A 26,034-nucleotide genomic window follows, 5' to 3' on the forward strand; every position below is an offset into this window, starting at 1 on the left:
CCTCAGATCTGGCTCATAATAAATTCACCCCAATTTTGATTTATAGATTGGTTATGGATTATTTTTGTTGACAAATTGTACCAGGCAAAGGGAAAACAAATGCCTTAATTGGTGTTGACTAATCTTTTAGATCATCATGTAGACATAAAATGCTGTGCATTTTGATGTACATTATTGAAATTTTTGCTAAGAAAAACATAAATCGATGTAATAATGATTACGATTAGTGTAGCAGGTAGTCAAAGTAGAAGAAAAACAATAGAAAAAGGACAATGATCAAATTTTTTAAATACATGGGAGAATATTAAAGGGGTATTGTCTCAATGTGCTGCTAGCATTACCCAGGGATCCAGGTCCTGCCTGGTAGCCAAGAGAGGCTGCCTTTGTAAATAACGTCTGGGTTCATAACCCAATGAGTGGGCAGTAAGTACTAAGTAGGCTAAAGTTAGGGGTTCATTCTCCCATAATTGACCATAGGTTATACCCTTATTCCAAAAATTGAGTTTAAATTATATTCTATTGGTACAAGGCTATGTATTGATGGTTCAGCACAATCTACCCCAAATTCTGGAGAAATTACTAGATGCCTCTTATTAAGAGTGGACTAGTGATGTAATTTTCATATTCAGAGGTCAGTGTGGGATAATGGACTTGTAAGAGGTAGAAAAAGGGGTACAGCTGGCCCTCTGGAAGTTTTCTGATATGGTCACCATGTTCTAGTTTGGAGGTCTAGAATGTATATAATGGCTGTTATCTAAACTAAACTAAATTCACAGGAGTCTAAGGCATAGACTGGAATGCCATTGTTTTGTTTCTTTTTAAAAGATGCATGTTCCTTCCGTATGAACCAGATATGATGTCGGTAGGCTATCCTGTTCTTTACATATAGGCACCTGCAGCCAAAACATAACTGGAAGTTTGCTTAGTGAGTATAGAGTCAGAATAAGGAATTTATCCTGGACAAGAAAACTTTAAATACTCCTCTCCCCTGTAGACAGGGCCTTGCTAATGTGGTCCTAGTGTTCTAGCCGAAGGGCGAGATTCTACTGAAGACTCTGGGTCAGGCTCAGTATCTCTTACCCCACTCTTTTAAAAAAATAGTCTATTTTGGCTAATTCTCTTGTTGATAACTTTAAAACTGTGTTATTAATATTGTCTATTCTCAACTCAAATTTGGTCATAGAATTCCTCTCTTGATTAGAACACTGGTGTTTGGTGAATTCCTGTCAACTATACATTTTGCTTAGTTTGATCAGTTAACATACAGCCAACTTTAGTCATTGTATGTTGATTAAATTGGGTTAATTCTGGCAGTGAGATGCATTATTGTCACCCCCATGCTTAAGGCTATAAGCAAATGACAGGTCCTTAACTTAAAAGACTTCACTTAGCTTCTCTGTGACCATGCTCTTTACCTTTAGAGCTGTAGTGACACTACGAGAAGAATCTGACCTCCTATCTGTTACCTAATTGCTCCCAGCCATAATAATATTAGGCAAAGAAGTTCCTATTTTTTCAAAGAGCCTTAGCATATTTAAAAGAACTCTGTAAGAAGTTATAGAAAGCTATTAAATGAAGGATTTTATTATATAACTTATTTATTCACTCTTTTCTAGTACTATTATTTAACTGCCAAGAAAACTATTTTTCCGTTAGATATAATAGCTCCCAAAGAAATGGAATATATCAAATCATGGCATCACCAGAGAATTAAAGGGCTTTAACTAAAGAGAAATCGTTACGAGATTATAAGACACGAGATTTCTCATTTAATTTTTTTCCCACGTGATTCCTGTCACTTCATATAATGAGACTTTTTTCTTATAATGACTTTTTAAAGTTGTGATGGAAAGAGATAAGATAGCATCTTATTTCTTATTTCTTAATATAGTTGCTTCATCTGGTGGTCGTGGTGCTGGGATTTCCCGGTGAAGGTGGGAGGGGTGGTTACATGTGTGGTCTCTGTTGATTGCTCATCAACAATCAGTGTTAGTGCCTCTCTGGCATTTGCGAGACTCATGCTAATCTTACGACAGTACCTTTTTCTGCTTCTTATTCTTTAGGAGTAAAAAATTGGAGTTATTCCATACAGTGCTTATAATTCAATCTCATAACTCCTACAAGAGGTGCTTCTACTTTCTGTCAGAAAATATAGACATTTTATTTTATGCACAGCTATAACTCCATTGCCACATTTTCATTTGGTTAAAGATAAGAAATAACTGCTGTCCATATTCCAAATATGTAATAGATTGCTTTGGGAGATAGTCACTAGAAGCATTGGAACTCAGGTTAGGCAATTTCTTTGATGAAATCAGTGAACGTTTCTTTAATCAAAACTTTCCAAAAATTTAGAAAAACTTTTGCCACGTTTCATAGATGCCGTGAAATTATTACATAATACACTGGAGGAAAGAAATGTGAAAACATTGGCAGTCATCCACAAAGAACAATATATAACTTTTCATTTTTTCTTCTCTTCTGTAAATTTTAGTATTTAAGATTTTTCATAATGAATAATTTGTAGTCACTGACTGGTAAGCACAATGGCTTATTCAATACCCATTTCTCTCTTCTTCCATGTGACTAGAACCCTGATTTGTGGAGGATGCCAATGTTCCCAGCTCCATTATCTATCTAAGCCACACATAGCACTTATTTCTCCCTTTGCCATATACTGAGTTTTAGCACTCTATTGTACCTAAAAGAGACCAGGTGACCAAATTTCAGCAAATAAGATATAAGGAAAATCCACTGATGAATTTGGGGAAAGATTTTCTTGAAAGTGAGAGGTATATCTGATGCTGCCTTCCTTTTCCCTTTCATTGCCTAGAATGTAAGCACGGCTGTTGGAACTGCAGCCGCCATTTTGTGCAGCAGGAGGCTACACGCATGAGGGGAAAAACCTCACTGTACTAAGGATAGGAGAACAAAGGCTGGAAAGAGCTTCTGGCCTTGATGTTATCCTAGAGTAGCCAGCCTAAATCCAGCATCAATCTACGCACAGACTTCTTCTTACATGACATAACCGAATCTCTGTTTAAGGTACTGTGATCTGGGCCACTTTTTTCTTTCCTAGCATATTGCCTTCCTAACTGATGAACTAAAATTGCTAAATAAGCCTTCAAAATGAATTATTTTTAGGGCATTATTATTATTAGTTCTTACTTTGACTCCGACTGTAAACAAGAGCTGTTGACCAAATTATCAAGGAACTTGGTGAGTCTTCATAGGTCAATTATTTTGTGAAGAGATTTAAATAATAACAAGAAATAAAGTCTTCTATATTTACATACAAATTTACCCTTGCAGCACTCTTCATTCTTATGGGTACACAACGTTTCATCTGATTTTTTTTTTTCTTCTTCCTGAAGGACTTCTTTAATAGATTTTGTGCTATAGATCTGCAGGTGATAAATTTTTTCAGCATTTGTACATCTGAGAAAGTCTTTATCTCGACTTTGTTTTGAAAGATAGTCTCACTGGTTATAGATTTCTATGCTGTTTTATCTTTTAGGACCTTAAAGATATTGATCCACTGTCTTCTGACTTCCGTTGATTCTGATGTAAATCTACTGTCATCTTTAACTTTATTCCTCTGTAAGTGATGTCTTTTTCTTTTTTTTCCTCTGGCTTGCTTTAAGATCTCTTTATCACTAGTTTTAAGGACTTGCACTATGCTATACTTTGGTATACTTTTTGTTTCTTGTTTTTGGAGTGAATTGAGCTTATTGGATCTGTAGGTTTATAGTTTTCATCAAATTTGGAAAATCTTCAGCCATTATTTCTTCAAATATTTTTTCTGTCCCCTTCTTCACACATACACATATACTAGGCTGATGAACTCGTTCTAGAGCTCATTGATGCTGGTGCAACTCTCTGGTCATCTATGAAGGGCTCATTTTTCATGGAATCAGTTATTTAAGGTTTTCTTGCATCCACTGCTCTCCTCTAGCCCCATCAAAATATATAGTTTTTAATGTTATCTGGGGTTTTTTCTTGTTATTACCGTTGGAGAAAAGGTCTTCCATATCCTTCAACATCTAACTGAAGGTGAAAGTTCATTGGTCCATATTAATGTTGCCATTTAATACCACTCAAAGGGCAATAGAAGGTGGATGTTAGAAAATAATCATCTTTCCTACTTCTGGTAATTTTCAGAAAGTTGGGGTAAGTGATTTAAAATTCTGCTGTTGAGAGTTCTTAATTTTCTACAAATTTAGGTCACTGTGCTATAGGGGTTATTTTTATTCACTTTGGGATTTTTATTTACTCAAAATGATTTCATTCATTGGAGAAATGAGATGTGAATAATTAAAATTTTGAGAGAGGACTTGATAAATAAGAGCACACTCCAGCTCTAAAAATTTCTATTATTCCCTAGCTGACCCTGTAAATATTGGCGTCCTTTAGATTTCTTAGATAGATAACCTCCCCCCCCACCCTTTTTTTTTCAAGGAAAGATTCACCCTGAGGAAACATCAGTTGCCAATCTTCCTCTTTTTCTCCCTCCCTAAAGCCCCAGTGCATGGTTGTATATCCTAGTTGTAAGTCCTTCTGGTTCTTGTACATGAGCCACTGCCACCGCATGGCAACTGACAGATGGGTGGCATGGTTCTGTGACTGGGAAATGAACTCAGGCTACTGAAGTGTTGAGAAGGCCAAACTTTAACCACTAAGCCATCAGGGCTGGCTCCCCACAAGTGTTGTAAATCTTTCTATATATGTTCACAAAAACATGTAAATTTTAATTATTATTTTTTTAATGTTGATCTTTATAATCAGTTATTATCTTTTTTTAGATACAGAAAATATAAGACGTTTAACTGAATCTACTCTGTCATATATGCACACTCTCAACTTCCTTCTTGTTTAAATTCCTTATTTGAACTTAGTGGAACTTCCTGGTTTCCATCAATTACGGACAAATATCTGACCTCGTGATGATTGAGCAAAGTAGACAGTTAACTGAAGCAAAGGCTGAAGGAAGCTTTCCTTAGGCTGCTTTTTTAGAATCAGAAAATTACGATCTTTACTGTTTTAGTCAATGTCCTTTGACATTTTATCAGCATTCAAGCATATTATTATTTCAGCAAAAGCAATTACTTCAATCACCTAATCAACCTCACTAGCTTCAAATTAAAGGAAGTGTAAATTATCATCCTGTAAAGTTTTAGGAGCTGCCCTGGGAAGAAAACGAGGAGCAGATTTCTCTCTGAAAGTAGAGGCAGTGGTCGACTTCGCTCTTCCTTTTCTCTTGGGTCACTGTGATTCTAGTCCTTCAGAGGGCCAGATCTCTGGATCGCCCATAGAGAGGTGACATCTTACTATTCAGGAAGAAAACTATGAACTACTGGATCATCTTCCTAATAAGCCAAAAGTTGGTTTCTATGGAACCAATTTAATCATTTGAGAGTTTCAATTAAAAATGGAAAAGTCAGGGGCTGGCCGGTGGTAGAGTGGTTAAGTTCATGTGCTCTGCTTCAGTGGCCCAGGGTTTGTAGGTTCAGATCCCAGGCATGTATCTACACACTGCTCATTGAGCCATGCTGTGGCAGCATTCCACATACAAAATCGAGGAAGATTGGCACAGATGTTAGCTCAGAGACAATCTTCCTCACTGAAAAAAAAGAAAAACACAAAAGGAAAAGTCATAGGAACCATTAGACAACACTTCGAAAATCAGTATTTTTAGAGGGTTCCATCATCATTTTCACATTTGGAATGGTAGCCTGAATGTAATCTTTCATTGCACATTTTAACCTGTAAAGTCTTCTAGCTTTTCTCCAAAGAACATAGAGTCAAACTACAGACAGTCTCCAGTTTTCCTAAATGTAAGCATCTTGAAAAACCAGCATGAAGGAGTGTGTCTAATTAAAGATAAAAACCCACACTACTGTTTTCTTTTTTACAGTGTGCAATCTCAGAGGCACAGTTTAGGAAAGAGATCTCAGGACACAAAATTACCGTTTAAAGAAATTTATTCATCCTCAAATTCCTCCTCTGCCTCCCATCCACGTGTTTTCTCATTTGGGTTTGGATTAGTTCAACAAAGTGGACTCTGCAATCTACAGGAAAGGAAGTGTCAGCCTTGGGTGTGGTGCCAATAGAATGCTCCTGAAAGGTTCTGGCTGTAAGCACCTTCTCTTAAAATCCAGGGGGACTTCACTGGTCTCTCTTGTCGGTGGAGGGCTTGTACTTCGGCCTCGCGTCCTGTTTCGGAAGGTGCATTGCCCATTGAGGTGACTTATCGACAGCTTACAGGGAAAGTTATTCTGCAGTGTGTTCAAGGTCATTTCCCCGATTAATAATTCTCTGGAGGCTGGAATTTGAGCTCATCACTCCGTTTCCAGAAGACTGTTACTTGATGAGAAATACTGAGAAACATCCTCAGACGTTCCGTCTCCTGGCAGATTCCCATCGTCCTCTCATCTTTTCTACAAGCATATAAATGCTATCCATCCATATAATATTTTTACTTATTCTCTATTATTGGCATCAATTCATTTTAATAACAATAACAATAATTATTATTATTAATAATCAACATTATGAAACTATCATAATCACTTCTATAATTATAATTAGTATCTAAATAATAAATTTGATTATTTAATGTCATTCAACACATTACTAAATTGTTGCCATATAATCTTATCCCAGATGTTAAATCTTATAAGAAGAGATCACTTCTGGAATATAAAAAATATTTTATTAATATATTTAAATTTTTTATATTAATAAACTTTTTCTGAGAGATTCTGATTCTGTGAGGGAAAGGAATGATCATATGATCACTGAATTCTATTCCTGGAAACAAACTAACAAGTCATTTAGTCCCAAAGGCCCTTTATTACAAATGAAGGAACTTAGGTGACTGACTACTCCTCATTTATTAATGAAACTATTAACAGGAAATGCAATTTTGAAGGAAAGCACAAACTGAATGCACAAAACTCTTTCCAAAGGGTAAGCCTTCACAAATAATTGAATGCTAATTATGATTATTCACTAAAATCTGGTTAAGATTGAAAGAGTTAATTTTAGGATTCTCTCAGGAGAATTTTTAATAAAGTCTTTAGGGTCATAATCACCCCAGAATGAACTCTGTACAGAATGAACATGTAGGCCCAGCCGGTTACAGCGCAGACTATGTTTAGAGAAGTGGATTTGCTGTCAAGTGGAAGGAAGAACACAGGATAGAATTGGGGCATTTGGCTTCTGATTCTGCATTTATCTTTCTTTGTGCAATGCAAATAATTAAAGAGAAAGTGTGTGCGTGGGTGCAGGGGGTACAGGTGACATCTCTGTACCTTCCGTTCAATTTTGCTGTGAACCTGAAACTGCTCTAAAAAATAAAGTGCGTAAAAAAGAGATCAGTAGTTGCCAAGGGCTAGGGGGGAAGGGAGATCAGTAGGCAGAGCACAGAGGATTTTTAGGGCAGTGAAACTATTCTGTATGATATTCTAATGGTGATCCATGTCATTACACATTTGTCCAAACCCACAGAATGTACCACTAAAGAGTGAACCCTAATGTGAACTATAGACTAAGTATGATAATTAGGTGTCAGTTCAACAATGGTAACAAAGCTATCACTCTGGTACAGGATTTTAATAGTGGGAGAGGCTGTGCGTATGTGGGGCAGGAAGCATACGGGAAAGCTACAAAGATTTCTGTACCTTCTGCTCAATTTTGCTGTAAACCACTCTAAAAAATAAAGTCTATTTTTCAAAAAAGAGAGAAAAAGTAGGAAAGAACTGATAAGCTTTGTTATTATTTTAAACTCAAAGGAAGGCATGGAACTTTTATTAAAAAAAGTTTTATATCACGATAGATTTCTATTTCTGAGAACTTTTCTATGAGGAGAATTTAGGTTAAATATAAACCCAAATATTTAATTGGACTTTAACATATAATACCAAAACATATTATGGGTTACCCTGTGCAGCATATATATTTAAAATAATTTAGATGTTTCAAATGTTCTAGGAGAGGATTGTTGAAGTCAGGCTGAGAAAATGAAAGGATTGATCTCTTTGGGCACCGTCTCATAATTTCTGTGGTTACAATGGTGCTCTTTTCTTAAATAAAGATTTACAATAAAAATGATTTATTTCAAAGTTACTATTCATTTATTTATTTCTCCTCTAATGAAATATTTATTGAATAATGGAATACTCAGGGACTTCCCAGATTTTGTGAGGCAAAAAGATGCAATGGCTCAGGGCCAACCCAGTGGCGTAGCAGTTAAGTTCACACGTTCCACTTTGCTGGCTCAGGGTTTGTGGGTTCAGATCCTGGGCATGGACCTACATACAGCTCATCAAGCCATGCTGTGTTGGTGTGCCCCATACAAAACAGAGGAAGACCGGCACAGATGTTAGCTCAGCGACAATCTTCCTCACTGAAAAAAAAGAGGTGATGGCTCAGTGTTTGCCTTTAATAACTCATCATTGTCATCAGAGCAAGTCAAGGACACAATTAAAATGCAGTCTAAGAAGTGCTGTACTACAGGAACAGTCCTATAAGGGAGACTCTGAGGAAAGGGATGTAAGCCAGACAGAGGTAAGGGAAAAATGTTTCCTCTTTCTGAATAGCCAGGGATATTTATGACTTTGGACTGATAAATGCATAGATCTCAATCATGCATACTTGAGCTCATGTGTTTCCGTTATTCATGTGCAAACTCCTTAAAGAATGGAAACCCATCTTCTTTCTCTATAATATCTAGCACAGTGCTTTACACAGAGTAGATATAAATGAAATAATGGTACACATAAATTGCTTTCCCCTTACACTTAATATATAGAAGATACTCAATAACAATTCGGTTTCTTTTCACTTGAGAGCTGGCATATAAATTGTAGCATGCATAAATTTCATGTCTTTGTATGATTTTATTTTTCTGTTTTGTTTTGTTTATTTCTAAAAAGAGTAAATTATGAGGAATTTCCTGGATTGCTGAGGATTAAAACCTACTTCTTTGATTTTAATAATATTGATAAAGTATGAGATTTGTTCATGACTGAAAATAAAAATAGATTTTTAACATATAAAATTCAAATTGCAATCATGAGGAGTTTCTTGGATGTGCTGGTGATTAAAAGCTGATTTTCTCGTTCTAATAATATTAGTAATGTACTGAGATTCGTTTGTGACTGAATCTAAAAGTCAGTTGTCTTTAACTTACATAAAATTCAAATTGCATAAGCCTTGGCAGAATAATGATGGTATAAAATAGAGTGTCTGAAATTGCAACCTGTCCTTTTATCTGACTTGTGAACCTTTATTAATATGATCTTATCCACTAGAATGTCCTATACAAACATCCATTTGTCAAAACTCAACGAGCACACTTTTCATTCTTGAAAGCTGCCTAAAATACTATCTTCTCTAGACAATACCCTAGAAGTAAATATTCCCTTCTCCGAACTACCACAGTTCCCTGGTTCTTTTGTTCCTGACTTACTTATCATAGTCTACTTTGCTTTTCTGTTTATTTATATGTACATCTTACTGTCTAATCTGGATTGTAAATTCTTTTCAAGGCTAAGAACGTGTCTTATTCACTTCCTGTCTCCAGTGGTGCCCATCTCAGGGCATGTGACAGGTCTTCACCAAAGTTATGGAATAAATAAATGATGAGATATTGGAGGATTTCCACAGGTAAAATTCCGTATATTGCGAGTAGTTAAATACTAAATTGAAGATGCTAAGGCAGTTTAAAATTTTTTTCCATACTTTTGCTTTAAGAGTCATATTCCTCTAACCTAGATTAATTCTTATTATGATACTTTTAGGCCTTAAGATCAAAGGTCCAAGTTCATAGTCTGAGCTGACTTTCTACGGAAAGCTTTTGTTGATGAGAGCCTGATAATGATCTTTCTTTCCTCCTGGCTTTGCAGACAAATAACTGACTCTCTCTGTACTAATCTTTTCTAGACGGTCTGCTCAGCGAATATGTGGAGGAGAGCAGGTTCCAGGTAGCATGCCAGCACCTGGTATTTATAAAGAAACAGACGTTTACCTTAGCTGGCAACTTTCATCATTAATGCTTATATTTCAGCATATATCAGTCCAGTAAATAATAATAACGACAATAATAATAATTTTAAGCCAGAGACGTAAATGTGTTTCACTCTTTTTTTCTGCCGTTTCCAGTTGGCTGTCGTTTATCCAGTAACTTTCTCATTTAAAATATTGTACTTTCTGGTCTTAGATATTCCTTTTCATTCTTTTTTAGATTTTTCCTGTTCTCTGCTATGATTTCCCCCATTCATTCATCATGTCCATATTTTTCCTTAAGTCCTTGCACATATTTATAATAGATGTTTAAAATTCTGGTCTGCTAATTCCAACATCTGGGTTATTGGGCTGGGGGATTAATCTATTATCTGCTTTTTCTCCTCAGAGACTCTGGGTTCTGTAATCTTCTTCTGGAGAGTGCTGATTTTTGTTCCAGTAGGCAGTTAGTTAACTTGACTGGATTTGAATTCCAAAATCTGTCTTCCCAGAAATGGACAGCTCAGTCCTTTTAGCCATCCCAGCTGCTACATTTGACACAAACCTTGACGTTCCATGTTGGAGGAGGTCATCCAGACGATGTGACCACGAGTTGACCCATGAGCTGGGCCCGGGCAATGGGAGGCTCCTCACCGTCTCCCCTGTCTTTGGAATGTGTGTCCTGCCCGCTTTTGCTGCACTGGGAGCCACCACAAGGACAGACACAGCCTTGAGAGAACAATGTGTTATTGGGACCATCTGGACAGTGTACGCAACTGAACCCAGCTAAGGCCTCTATGTAAACTCTCAAGATTCTGGATGGCGGTGCAGAGATCTGCTCATCTTGTAGCACCCAAGACAAGCCTCCTAAGTTCCCATGTTCGTTAAAACTGCCATCCACCAACCTGGAGAGATCTGCTTCTTTCTTCCGTCTCTCATTCCCCTCCTTGTATGGGGGCCAGCTTTGGACTTCACCGCGGGAACTCCTGAGGCTGTGAGCCAGCAGTTCCTCATCTCGCACCGAGGCACACCCAGGGACCAGCCAAGAATTTTGGTAAAGTATGTATGCAATACTGAGGATCTCCCATTCGGTGGTCTTTGATTTTTCCCCTCTCAATTTTCAACTACTTGGCATCCCAAGCTTCATTCTCTGACTTTTGAAGCCAGCAAGTCTGAGCCTTTGCTTGAGTTTTGGCACCATCATACCCCACCCCTAGTGTCACCTTGTGACTGTCCTCAATGAAAAGCTGTGTCAACAAGGATCTTACCTGGTGCAGCTCCTTTCTTGCATGAAAGAGTCAGACGCTCGCCACTTTCTTCCTGCTCTTGATCACCCTCCAGATTTTCCTCAGAGTTATTTTTTATATTTGTTCAGAATTTTGAATAGTTATCTGTAGATGAGTCCAATATAAGTGACTCCATCATTCTCAAAGAATAAATTTATTTATGAAGATTCATATTGTGTTTCATCCCTGAAAAGGAAATTCGAAACAAGGAGAGTAAAATAGCTTAAACTCTCTGTGAGTGACTTTATTATTAGAGGAGATATAAAATTAACCCAGCAGAAATGCTCTGCTTTCACTGAGGAAAATTTAGTTTTATTGTGATTGGTATATAAATTAGAATTTAGCTATTTTTTTGGATTAGTTTTATTAACATATGTAAAAAATAATTGACTTTTATTAAAGATCAGAAAGAAAAAAGCAATAAATAAAGCTAATAATCATTTACTGAATGCATACTGGTTTTTAAAAAGTCACATTCCAGTTTACAAAGAGAATACAGAATGTTTCTTGTCTTTCCAGGTCCTCTTCATCATTCAGTTAAAAAAAAAATTAGCCTGAGATTTTGCAAAGATGGAGGCAGTGGCCTAAATTTTAATTCTCCCTGAATCTTCCCACCAATACAGAGAAAGAAAGCCAACTGGAATGTGGCAATCTGAAAACAGAAATCAAAGCTGGAGGGATTTCTCGGGATCTAATTTCCCGGTTAGTGCCTGGGGACCGCTGTAGGGTCTGGACCTTCCGAACTCTTGACACTAAAACATGGAATCTCTCTTCTAGGTCAAAGCCTTGAACTAGAAGGAAATTCTGGGAGTAGAATCCAAACTGAACAGGACAAAGTCAACAAGTCCAAAGGAAAATGTTGCTGCAGGACTCAGGAGATGACAAACTTATTCTGGAAAGTGCCAGATAGTAAACTTGCAAGCTTTATTGTGGGTCACATGCATTCTCTGTCACATAGTCTTCCTTCATTCTCTCCTCTCTCCCTCCCTTCTTTCTTTTTTTTTCCCCCCACAATGTTTTAAAAATGTGAGAAACATTCTTAGCTTGATGTCCATATTTGTTCTATAGGTGGTGGTTTTCCTGTCTTAATCTAGGTTTAAATGATCAAGAGAAGCAAAGGAAGCCCATCTCAGAAAGTAGGACCCCATATTATTGTAGGCACTTTGCAAAAACTACAAAAGAGGGAGCTGTAGAGCTCATCCCTTCTTTCAGAAAGGACCTGAACTCATTTTACTTAAAATTAGGTGTTAGAAAAAGTAAGTTGAATCTCATACCAATTTAACATAGGAAAAAGGAGAGTATGGAGTAGCAGACCGTCCCTACAGACAAGGAAAATAAGAGAGAAGCCCTCAAAGAAATGAAACCATAACTTATTTCAAAACAAAATACATTAGGACTATAATGTGGAATATGAATAAACAGCATAAGCTACAATGACGAAAATGGAGAAATACACTACTCTGAAGAAAACTGATAGCAAAGTGTTTTCGAATATATGTATGTAAACTGTTGAATCCTGATTTCAACTGTCTAATAATGTGAGCATAAGAAAGTAAGCTTCCCTTTGTAGTTTCTTATGTCTTAGGGAGGATCTCTGGTTTTGTAAAAGATATAATCTAACTCTGTCTTAATTCTTGTTCCTTCTCTTACCAGGTCTTTTGTCCAAGAGGGAATCGCCTTTTCTTTGAAGCCATCCATCCAGTGGATGTATTAAAACGGTAGAAATTTATTTTGTGAGTAACTTTACTAAATAGAGCATGATAATAAAAATAATATTTATAATTTCAGAAGTTACAATAAATTAATCCTATTTTTAATAAGTAAATTATATGGGTGAGATGGATGTTATGTCTTACTCCAGGGTTGTTTTGATCAAATCTCAAGGGGTGATTAAATCTACTGAAATTCATCAAATTTATCATTTGTCTGAAAGATGACCTTTTCTAAACTACCGAGTGCACTTAATCCATTATACGAATGTACACCATTCCGGGAGGAGAGGATTTCCATTTTCCTAATATTACCCTTCTTGCAATCAATGCTGTTCTCAAGAGGATTTTTGTTTCATGGACTAGATGTTCTTTGTAAATTCTCAACATGACCTAATATAAAAATCAATGCATCTTTAGGTAAGTTCATTTCTATTATTAGATCTCACTGTAGCTTCATGCTAACGTGTTTTGAAATATAAGCAGAGCCCTACCACAGGGCACGGCTTTTTCCTGGTAATGCATTAAATTTCGTTATGGTAAAAACCATTATAGTAACAATAAAACACACCACAGATTTTTAAAAAGTCTCTCAGCTCCAGACGATTGCCAACAATGTTTTTGCTTTAATGTTCTCATTACAATATTAGTCTTAATTAAGTTAAAAAGTGCTTTTCTCCAGGTGATGTCTCTGTGATCTTCCCTTATGATAACAGAACACAGATTTTCTGGCTCAGCAAGGACCAAAGGAAGCTCTTTCTGTGACACTCAGGTGAGGAGGGGTAAACAGCTTCTCTGGAAGCCCACAGCAAAGGAGGAAAGCAGAGCAGTGTAAGCTGCGACACTTAGGTGATAAATTAGCACTAGGAATTTATTTTATGGAGTAAAGAAATGATGACTAATTCTGTATTTTGCATATTTATGAAGGAACCTACCAAAACTAAGGAAAAGGTGCTAACACAAGTCCGGGAGCAGTTGAAGTCTGTTTTATTTTAGTCTGATTCTGACGGAGGAGGTGATTAATTATCCTGCAATTTGGTTTTTCTAGCTGTAATAATTAGAACATTCCAGCACCAGGAAAGAATTTAGACAATCTTTGAAGTGGTTGTAGAAAGATTTGCCTTAGACTATAATTTTTCTAGAATCTAGAGCACACAGAACTCTTCAGTGACTGTGTTTTCTATTGATCTTATTCTCCCATCAGAGGACAACTTTCTGTAATTCTCATGTGTATTTGAAGCTGTGTGGCTTTCTATTGATCCCTCGTGTTTTTCATTATCTGTTAAAAAGTCTCACTTTCATATTCTAGGCTTCTTCATTTTGTACTTAATTGAAACGGTCATCTTATGTTTTTCAAGTTTAGCATAGCAAGGAAAGAGAGACTTTGGAAGCAAAACCATTCCTATCTATATTGAGGAGAGGCGTGAGTCAGCAAGTGTGCAGGAATTCTTTGGGCCTGAGCGCAGTGCTAGTCAGAGTGGTGCTCTCACAGCAAGCTGGAAAATGGTGTGGAGACAGTTATGCAACACAATAGAGAAAACCAGTCTTCAAAGCTTCATAGAAAAATTTCAATACTTAGTTTGAAGTATTTCTAGAACAACAGACATGCTCAAAATAACTGCTTGTAAAAATGGTCTTTAAAGACAAGCAAGTAATTCTTGGGTTGTCCACCAATTTGGATAATTAATGCTCCTATGTCTTTTGATTAGAACTGATTACAGTTTTATGCCATTGTTGAAATGGCATGGTTTCTCATTGGTTGGTGTCCTGTCGTTAGTGCTGTAACATCGCTTTGAATCTTAAAAGCATAGGTATACAGAATGTACCTTAAATTTCCATTGCTTAATGCAATGAGCAGCATTTTAACATTTCATATTTTCTTGTTTAAGAGAAAAGCATTGTACAAATCATAGCCCTAATGTTACCCACTCATGGGAGATGTGGTACAATATTTTTTATCTTCCAACAGGTTTAAAGTAAGGAGGAAGATCTCCACGGCTGTCTCAGGAGGATGGTGAGTCTTCTTGTGAGGAAGTGGAGTGAAAGTGGTGAGAAGCTCTTTCAGTATCTTCAAGAGTCCTTGGGTTTAAGGTTTCCTTCTCTGAGGGGAGTGGAGATTCCAATGACTGTCCCTTCTTGTATTCTTCCCCAGCTTTGCATCACAATAGGCTAGTAAATTTTCCAATATGATACAATTTGTCTTGATCTCGTGAACAAATAAATAAGGAATAGAAAAGATTATTGCAATCTATTACAAATCTATAGAGCATGAAACTTGAGGACTACAGCCCATCCAGTGAGAGACCTAGATGCTACGAGACCTTCAGAAGCTATCTGAGGGGACCTTTTATTCAGTGGAGAGAAGATAAGAGTAAGCATCAGGAGCCTGATGATTTTAATCCTAAACCTGCCAATTGCCAGTGACATGACCTTAGGAAAGATCATCAACCTTTCTGGGTCTCCATTACATGGAGAATCAAACAAGGAGATTTCTCAGGAAACTTTCCATTATAACATTCTGTGAGTGGTTTTTATTCATTATATTGTTACAAGAATTGTATATTTTAGGGCTGGCCCAGTGGTGCGGTAGTTAGGTTTGCATGCTCTGCTTCTGTGGCGTGGGGTTCACTGGTTCGCATCCCAGGCACAGACCTTTGCACTGCTTAACAAGCCATGCTGTGGCAGGCGTCCCACATATAAAGCAGATGAGGATGGGCATGGATGTTTGCTCAGGGCCAGTCTTCCTCAGCAAAAAAAGAGGAGAATTGGCAGTGGATGTTAGCTCAGGGCTAATCTTCCTCAAAAAAAAAAAAAAAGAATTGTATATTTTAGTTTATAAGAAAAGATCACATTTTTGTTTTGTGCAGTTCACCTAAGGAAATTTATAGAGAGATTAAGACTCAGGCTAAAACAATTCTAGAAAGTTAGGCCACTTTTCTCCATGTCTCTTCTGGACTCTATAGAAATATTCAAGAGACTGAGGAGAGAAGACCAAGAAGAAAATCGGTGTTCTTCAGCTACAGATCTTTTAGTGTCAAAGAATTATTTAACATTTTGAAGGTATTTTCTACCAGGAGTCTTGACTGGTCATGGAATGTTATTAAATTCATCATTTTGCTGGAAAAAAAATAATTTTACACTAATCAATGTTCTTTGTTCAATTCCTGGACAAAAATCTTAGCTCTTCAATAACAGGCTTTTCTAATTCTGTTTTGTAATTGCAGTAAGGCATCTCTGAGGATTTATCTCTACTGATGCACGCCAGCAGTATGTGGCCTTTTCTTGAACTCGTCAGAATTGTGACTTTTCTTTGAACTCCTGGCTGCTTGGCGCTACTGACCTTGTTGCTCGTTTATAACTCGGGTGCCATTTATCACTCCCAGACTTACAGATATTGTTGTGGAAAGAGACTGAATGCAATCATTCATGCCATTGCCTCTTTCTCGTGGTGCCTTCCAGCTTCCTTCCTTACAGGATAACTGATAGGGAGAGATTAGTGACAAAGCTGTAATTCTATTGAGGGATTGTGATGTAACTGTATCATAAACCATGAAGTGAGACTCCAGAGGTTTGAGATCACGAATGCTGAGATTAAGTTACAGCAGCCGCAGTCAATCTCTGTCAATATGTGTCTTGTGATGGTTTGTAATCTGCCTGTAAAATATTAGCTACCTGTAGAAAATAGCTTTTTTTCTGGTATTGACTTTATTGTATAGCTTCTGCAATTTCAGAGCGTAAAAGAAATATTGATTTTTATTTTTACTAATACATACATTTAGAGAGCATTAAGAAAACTTGCTCTTTTGTTTGGTGATACTTTTTTTTTTTTAAATTGAGGTAGAATTGACATAATGTTCTGTTAGTTTCAGGAGTACAAGGCAATGATTCAATATTGTGGTAATACATGTTTTAACTCTGTGAAACTTTTAGGAGGTTTCTCATTTACCACTTGAAATATTTAGGTTTTAATACTTTGAACTTTTTATGAGCATGTAAAATTTTAAAAGAGAATTTATCGAGGTGAAATTCACATAGTAAAATTAACCCTTTTAAAGTAAACAATCCAATGGCCTTTAGTACGTTCACAGTATTGTGCAATCACCACCACCAACTAGTTCCAAAATACTTCCATCACCCAAGATCAAACTTCGTATCCATTCAGTGGTTTCTCCTCACTCTCCTTGTCTCCTAGCCCCATGTGTGAAATTTTCAAAGTGAAAATAAATTAATTGACTTGATATATTGTTTATTTAACACTTAGAAGGAATTAAAGCCATTATTTTTGAGTTATCCATATCGTTTCAGTTATTTATGCCTTTAGCAGCATTTTCTAAGTGATATCCATATCATTTCATTTTTGGGGGAGGAAGTTGTCCATATAACACAAATTTATGGGAGTATTAATAGACATTATTTATTAAGTGTGCCAAAGAAACTGATTAAGCTAGTATACACAGATTTCCTTCTGGCAGGATTTTCAGAAACCTTTTGGATGATAATAAAATTTGCTTCTCTTTAATCTGAGCCATGGTATACAGCATTCCTGAATTATTTGCCTCATTTTTTGTGGAGCATCCTGAGCCTACTGTTGAGATCCGTTCTTTGTCAAACAATAGTCTAGCCCTAATTATGACATGATTAGAAGATGTATCAAGAAATAGGAGATTTTTCACTAAAGTAATTTTAAAAAATATGAATCAGAATTTTAAAGCTCATGCTGACATCATACTCTTAGAAAGAGCAAAGGGCTGAGATTCAGGATTTCTGGAATTTCTTCTAGTAAATCGTTTTTGTACATTATCTGTATTTCTATCAGTAACCCTATCAATAAGTATTATTGTCCTAATTTTATAGATGAGGTAACTGAAGTGCATGGATACATTATTTACCTTTAACCATCTGAAAATATTTTGGGATTAAGTGACTCACCCAATATCTCACAGTAGTAAATGGTGAAGTAACGGTTTGAGTTCAGATGCCTGAGCTTACAAATCCTGCAAACTTCCTTTTTACTCTGCAGCATCACTGTGCAAGCATGAGCTTGGGCCTCTCTGGAGCTTAGTTTTCATATTTATAAAAATGAAGAAACTGAATGACCTCTAAGCTCTGTTCTAGCTTCGAAATTCTGTTGCTTAAATTCTGTACTATTTCACAACCTGTCTAAAGGCTTAGTTAAAAAAAATTATATCCCTATATTTGGAATCTCAAGATCCCAATAAAAATGTTAAAATACATTCCCAAATAAATCAACAATTATGACAACTGACCTTGATACAAACCTTCCAGAACTCAGAATAAGTTATAGAATCAAGGGAGGAGCTCTGCTTTGCTTTTATAAATATAGTTAAGACCAAGGTAAATACATGACTTGCCTTAAGCACTGGGGTGTCTTAGCCATAGACTGAGCTTTCAGAGAGGGTGCGTGTGTGTTTCCCTTCACCTGGCCATCCTTGTTCATCAAATAAAGGAGTCAATTCTGGAGCCTAGGTCTGTATCCAGGTGGGAGGAGAGAGAACATCAAAAAAAGACCCACCACCTTTAAATCAACTCATTTGTTATTTTATTAGAAGAAAAGATTAGAGTGAATAGATTTAGTCAAACCTCAAATGACCAAATGGATTTTATTTTATCCCCAACTTTAAAATATTTTTTGCCTATTTAGAAAGATCAGTGTTTCTTCTCCTTTTTGTAAACACGTGCATCTCAAAAAAATTTCTCAAATTTCCCTTCCCTCTGATTATGATAAACCATCTTAAAGTTGCTGTATCATATCCATCTTACTACTTACGAAGAAACTTTCATAAGCTTTCTGTTCTATGATTTGTATTATTTATTATTATGATATGACAAATTACTTTTTGTTTGCTTTGTAAAATTTCAAATAAATATCATATTAAATATGGTTTTCAAACGACAAACCTCTCTTTCCCTCACCTTTCACCCTGATAGTCTATATTACAAATCACCAGTTGAATGTGACTCTTTCCAGGATAGACAGTAAATTTCTGTTCTCATTTCATTTTCATAAGAAACATTCCATTTTTAGATGAGCAAACTTAAAACAGAAAGTCTGCGTAGAAGAGAGTTATTTGGTAAATCAGATTGTTGTGGATTAACTGGATCACAATAAGAATGGGAATAAACTCTCAGAAGATTTAATTCTTTCAACGATAACAGATCTCTGACATGTTCTTGAAGACAAGTGGGCTTTAACTTCACATTTGACTTTGATGGCTATTAAGAGTTATCTTTGAAAAAAAAAATGGAAGCTTCATAACTCTTCCCGAAGTCCTCTCCTGATCTTCTGATACTTCATCATTTGCTTTGGAGTCAATTGTCTTTTCTTCAATTGTTAACTAGAGTAAACTCGCAAAATTTTCCTTGTCAGTTTCTGTGCGTGTAGTAAATGCAGTCCTCCAAAATTACTTTCATGGACTTAATGAAATCTCACATCTTTTGCAAAATTCATAATTTCACTTAGCAATCAATTTCCACTGTCATATTTTCATGCCTCCTGAAAAGGAATTGATACACTGGTCCCATTAAGTGGTTGGTATGATGGGTAAAAATGGAAGTTAGCATCAGGTGGGAAGGAAAGTTTTGAGTAGAGTCTTTTGTTTTTATTTTTGAGGAAGATTAACCCTGAGCTAACATCTGCTGCCAATCCTCGTCTTTTTTGCTGAGGAAGACTGGCCCTGGGCTAACATCCATGCCCATCTTCCTCTACTTTATATGGGGGACGCCTGCCACAGCATGGCTTGCCAAGCGGTACCACGTCCACACCCTGGATCCAAACCAGCGAACCCTGGGCCGCCGAAGCTGAACGTGCGAACTTAATGGCTGCACCACCTGGCCGGCCCTGATTTTTGTCATAATTTTATGAAGATTTTATTCATGTTGTGTGGCTTGCTGACAGTAGTAGGTCAGAACATAAACATCTAGATGTCACAGACACCTTTTACATCACAGGTCCTTCTGGAAAAATAACGTGTATGTAATGTAATTTATTCTTCATATTTGAATATTTTATTCTAATAAAATTGCTTCTCTTCTTGGATATCTCACCACTATCCAGATTAAGCATTTGATTTCATTTGTGAGCCCACTCAAATATATCCGTCCCCCAATCCCAAAGAGAGAGGCATGAGAAGTATGCCACTAGGGTCACTAATAACTAGCTCTTGAATGTATCCTAGGGCTCACAGCTTACCGACTATAGAATATGTCAAACACTTCATATAAGTAGCGCTGGATTTTGACTTCCTGTCTATGGGCAGGCAGACTACAGCTCAGCAGTACCTGGAGGTCTATAAAACCCCTTTAGGAACATGTGGCTGGTTCTGACATAGCGAATGGATCTATGCAAGGACTCATAAAATCTGAATGATTTATCCAAAGCAAACCCTAGGATATTGCCCCCTCTGGTCCTTTCTACGTGGTGGAGGCATATAACAGGCTGTCCTTGCTTTTCACAAGAGGATGTCCATGGAAATTGTCATAACTTATTTCATTGTCAAAAAGATTGATTTTTCCCATGGGGACAATTGTAATAGGGAGTAGGTGTTGTATTTCTGACCAAGGACCCAAGATAAAATTAATCAGAGCCAAATATACAGCTATAAAAGTCTACAATAATTTAAACTAGCAAAAGCTTGCTCAAAATCATAGAATAGGGAAAAATATACTGAACATATCAGTTATATAAATAAAACTTTTATTATAGATTTGACTAAAAACGTACAGCTAGCTGTGATAAACACTTACTAAATGACTGTTTTATTTGTTTTCCTAAAAAGTAGAAAGTATTCTTTCATATGATTTGTTTTTTTCAGCTGGCTTTAAAAGCTGTCCAGGGAAATTTGAATCAATGTCTTATTTTTCTTTCCACACTTTTTTCTATAGCAAGCAGATGTGTTCTGCAAAAATAATCTACAGTTTCTTTTCTTTTGCCAAGCCCAGCGTATCATTAAATATTGACTGAGACTTCCAAGGGTATGAAAGTTGCATTAGGGTAGTGGTGAAGATTACCAAAAGCAGGTAGTCAATGGACAGCAAGGGCCTCATACAAGAATATTCAGGGTAAGTCCCTTGAAGCAAATTTTTGTGCTTCTTAGTGGGGGCAATGTCAGCTTTGCTTATGGCATGTTCAGGTCACCCCAGCGCTCTCTGGTGATGGGTTACTTCAGAAGGCCATGAGGATAATGCCTTCCTGTAGGCATTGGCATTTCTACTCCCCACCCTCCTTGCAGTTGAGTACCTTGGCACCAGCCCAGTATTTACTCCCTTCCCATCTTGGGGTGGACTACAGAGGGTTCTCTGTGACTGACCCTCATGAGCCAGAGGCATTCTGCTCATCTCTCCTGGCCTTTCAGTGCCATACCTTCTCTAAAATGTAAGTATACTCCTTGTCCAGCACAACAACTTGTCTTATGCAGCCAAACACACTCATTCTAAAAAAAGGATTGGTGCACAATAAATGAAAGGGGGTGTATGAATTAGCTTCAGAGATCATTGTACATGTTAAACCACTCAAGTGTGGAAAGAGTGTGAAATTGGAAGCCTGGTGTGAAGGATAGAACTCTAGACTAGAATTCAGAAAAGGTGTGCTACTGACGGTTCTGCGACTGATTTGCTGTATGTCTTCAGGAAAATGTTTAATCTCACTGCATTCCATTTTCCTTAACTGTAAAGTGGACCGACTTTAACGTCCATGATTGTATGTTTATAGATTGGATTTGCCTTTGCTCCCTATGCCATATCTCAACTGGTACATGTCAAACATACAGACTGGACTGAGTAGGTATGAATACTACATTCTATTCTTAGCTACCTTATGGAATTCTTGTCTTGTTTATATCAGTTGTATTAGTCAGGGTTTTCCAGAGAAACAGAACCAACATATATATATATATATATATATATATATATATATATATATAGCAATTCAGCATTTTGGAATTTTTAGAAAATTGAGTAGTATAGATAATCAAATCCTCCAATGAAAGCATAGCCTTGTTTGTCTTAGAGAAAACATCTTTAAGAGTGATTTCAGTTGTGATTAAAAACATAAAATTCTATCTCAAAAGTAATTATGACTATTTTGAATGTGAAAAGAATTGTCTATCAGAAAAAGCCTTACATTTCAACTTTCCTTTGACTTGGAGTACAAATTCCAAAGGAACACTAGTGAGATCTTCTTTTAACTTAAGAATATGTTTAGATGTGGGTATTATTAGTATTGTAATTTATTCTTCTACTTTTTGAATATATCTGCATATATTTTACAATTAGGATGAGTCAGTACTTTCAGTTATGGAAAGTTAAAAAAAAACATGAACTAAAGAGAGCTCTGATTCTTGCTTCAATGAAGGTGAGATATTTTCATTTTCAAAGAGGAGAAAACTCATACTGTGAGTAAATTTCACTTGTTCTGTATGCATAGCAAATAAGTTTTAGTAAAGGAATGATGATAAACTCAAATTCAACATGTTTGAACCTCATTTGTTTAACAGAACGATGATATTTTGTACTACACTCTCTAGTGAGGTATGAATTCATATTGCAGATGTACAATTAAACTAAATATGTAAATTTTCTTGCCGTTTGTTAAGACTAGACATGTAAATCAAACAAAATTTCTTTAAAATTTGTCTTATTATACAAAGTTATGTCTTTCTCTTTATTTACTTTAAATATTGTGATTTAGAGCATACGGTTAAAATGACATTCAGCGATATGTATTTCTCAGTTTGTTTCTTTTTAAAAAATTATTGAAACAAAATATAAAAATGGAGAATTCAGGCAATATCTGTTTCTGGAAAGTTTTAGAATTGGTTCTCGCTTATTTGGGCAGACTTAGATATGCTTCTGTCCTTCTAGATGAGACTTCTAATTTCCTAACAGCCCAGTAGAAGATATGATGACTTTTGAATTCACCCAAAAGAAGCCATCATAGAGTAGAAAAAAATATGCTCCATGAAGGCTCACGTTTCAAGAGTGGGGAATAATGAAAATCTATAAAAGCTCCTTAGTGACTCACTATAAAGATATTTCCCTCCAGTTTTTGCTCTTCAGCTAGATGTTTAAAACAATAAGCAAAAAAAATTCTCCCTCTCCCAGCCCCCAAAGAATTATTTTATGCAAGCCTCACTCACTCGATCAATAAATTTTTATTGAAAGCCTAACACTGTGAGTGCCAGATGCCATGGTATATTATAGCAAGGATATGAAGAAACAGATAAAAACACACCTTGCCTTGATTTGGGGAAAATATTATGATAAATGCTGATATTATAAGCAGGAATACAGTGCTGTAGGAGCAAAGAGGTGGGCAATAAACTAACCTGGCTTGAGTGAATCAGGAAAGGAGTCAGAAAGCCTAATGAGCACATGTTCATGTTAAAGTCACAGAACTTTAGAACTGGAAGGGGATTTACCTAATCTACAGATTAGGTAAAAATTTAAAAGTAAAAGATTAAAGTGCCCAGTACAAAGTTGAAACTTTTCACTGATTTATTCAACAAATAAATATTGAGTATCAACTATGTGCCCAGCACAGCTCTAGGCACCAGATTAATACCGTTCAAATAAAAACAAGCTGACTGGACTAAGAATGTGATAAAGAAGCTCCTGAACTAACCCTTCTCCCACAGATACATCAAATGTACAGCTACACGTGGAGTAATTACCTGTGAAAGAAATCCAGAAACTAGCTGAGTGACTCCTACACATTAGGTGAACGAGAAAATACCCACATCAAAATGGGTAGGAAATGCTGACACACACTCTCATCATAAACCCTAGCCCTGGCACAGTGCCTCCAAGAGACTATCTTCAGCTCTAAGGACACACATAGACTGAAAGTGAAAGGATAGAAAAAAAATACTCCATCTAAATGGAAACCAAAATACCGAGGTAGCTATACTTACATCAGACAAAACGGATTTTAGGCCAAAGAACGTGACAAGAGACAAAGAAGGTCATTATACGATGATAAAGGGATCAATTCATCAAGAAGATATAACATTAGTAAATGTTTATGCACCCAAGATAGGAGCACATAAATATATAAATCACACATTAATATAATTGAAGGGAGAAATAGACAGCAATACAATAATAGTAGGGGACTTCAATACCCTACTTTCAACAATGTATAGATCATTCAGACAGAAAATCAATGAAGAAACATTGAACTTAAACTACATGTTAAACCACATGGACTTAACAGACGTTTATAGAACATTCAATTCAACAGCAGCAGAATGCATATTCTTTTCAAGTGCACATGGAAAATCCTCCAGGACAGATCATATGTGAGTCCACAAAACAAGTCTCAGTAAATTTAAAACTGAAATCATACCAATCATCTTTCTTGACCACAATGGTACAAAACTAGAAATCAATTACAAAGAAATCTGGAAAATTCGCAAATATATGGAGATCAAAAACACGCTCCTGAGCAACCAATTGGGTCAAAGAAGAAATCGAAAGATGTCTTGAGACAAATAAAAATGGAAACACAATATACCAATGTTTATGGGATGCAGCAAAAGCAGTTCTAAGAGGGAAGTTTATAGCAATAGATGCCTTCATAAAGAAAAAAAGGATCTTGAATAAATGATCTAACTTTACATCTCAAGGAACTAGAAAAAGAACAAACTAAGCCCAAAGTTATCAGAAGGAAGGAAATAACAAAGATCGGAGTGGAAATAATAGAGACTAAAAAAGACAGTAGAAAAAATAAAAAAAAAAAAAGCTGGATTTTCAAAAAGATCAACAAAATAGACAAGTTGTACGTATGGAATCTTAAAAAAGAAGTTGAATTCATAGAAACAGTAGAAAAATGGTTGTTAGGGGCCAGCAGGTGGGGAAACCAGGGCGAGGTGAGTTAAAGGGTCCAAGCTTTCAGTTATTAGATGAATAAGTTATGAGGATCCTATGTATAATCTGGTGACTACAGTTGATAACACTGTATTGTATAATTGAAATTTGCTAAGAGAGTATAGCTTAAGTATTCACACCACAAAAAGGTAAATAGGTAAATATGTGAGGTGATGGATGTATTTTCAGTGGGGGGAATCCTTTCAAAGTGCACATTGTGCACTTTAAATATCTTACAACCTGTCAATTATACCTCAGTAAAGCTGAAAAAATAATTAGAACTTAAAAAAAGACAAAAAGCAAAACAGAACAGAAAATTCCTGCCCTCATGGAGTTTACATTCTAGTGGAAATGAGAGTCACACAAGTAAACCAACAGTACATCAGATGCTGATAAGTCAATAAGTGCTAGGGATCAGCTATACAGGAAATGGGTATAGAGATTATGAGGGGTATTACAATTTTAAATAATTTGGCCAGATAAGGCCATTGAGCAAGACCTGAGTGAATTGAGAAAGCAGCCATTGGAGATATCTGAGTGTATTGGGGGGAGTATTACAAAAGCATTTCCAGCCAATATAAGGACCCTGACATGACATCTTATCTGTAGCTTCTAAGAAAAGCATTGGAAGCCAGTATGGCTGGAGAAGCATGCATGATGGGGAAGCATAGAAAAAGAGATACGCAGAAAACGGGGAGTTAAAACACACAGGATCTTATAAACAATTGTAAATCTTGTGAATTCTGCTCTCAGAGAAATGGAATATAGAATTGTTTTGGGTAAAGAAAAGGTAAAATATGATATATATTTTAAAATGCTTCCTCTGGCTTCTACTTGGATATAGACAGTGAGAGAAGAAAAGAGATTCATTTAGAGCACTGTTGCAATGACCCAGGTGGACAGTGATGTGCCATGGACTAGGGAGGAAGCAGCGGAGGCAGGGAGATGTGGTTGAGCTCTGGAGATATTAGTAAGGGTAGAATTAATAGGGCTTGCTGAAAGAATGAATGTGAGGTATAAAAGAATGAGGAGTCCTAGAGGATTCTCGGGTTTTGGGCCTGAATAGCTCGAAAGACAATGAAGATGAGATGGGGAAGACAGTCTACAGAGCAAGTTGCTGTAACCAAGAGTTTGTTTTCAGACACATTAAG

At 36.4% G+C, this 26,034-nt stretch overlaps 2 long non-coding RNA genes across 4 annotated transcripts in view; both read left to right on the forward strand.

Annotated features, from left to right (window-relative positions):
• Positions 1-17,524, forward strand: part of LOC103541203 (uncharacterized) — a 44,941-nt gene extending 27,417 nt beyond the window's left edge. The window contains exons 3-8 of one of the 3 annotated variants that reach the window (XR_542416.2): positions 10,415-11,064; positions 11,811-11,993; positions 12,069-13,024; positions 13,683-13,772; positions 14,970-15,014; positions 16,225-17,524. This is a non-coding gene — a long non-coding RNA (uncharacterized lncRNA). Of the gene's footprint in view, positions 1-10,414; positions 11,065-11,810; positions 11,994-12,068; positions 13,773-14,969; positions 15,015-16,224 lie in introns of all 3 variants that reach the window. The other 2 variants (XR_011533887.1, XR_011533888.1) reach the window with 2 other exon arrangements.
• LOC139079893 (uncharacterized) lies at positions 2,848-5,644 on the forward strand. Its single transcript, XR_011533889.1, has 2 exons — positions 2,848-3,045; positions 3,518-5,644. It is a non-coding gene; the product is annotated as an uncharacterized lncRNA (long non-coding RNA).
• Positions 17,525-26,034: the final 8,510 nt, after the last annotated feature.

This window comes from Equus przewalskii, chromosome 27 (assembly GCF_037783145.1).
Source record: "Equus przewalskii isolate Varuska chromosome 27, EquPr2, whole genome shotgun sequence".
NCBI classification, from domain to species: domain Eukaryota; kingdom Metazoa; phylum Chordata; class Mammalia; order Perissodactyla; family Equidae; genus Equus; species Equus przewalskii.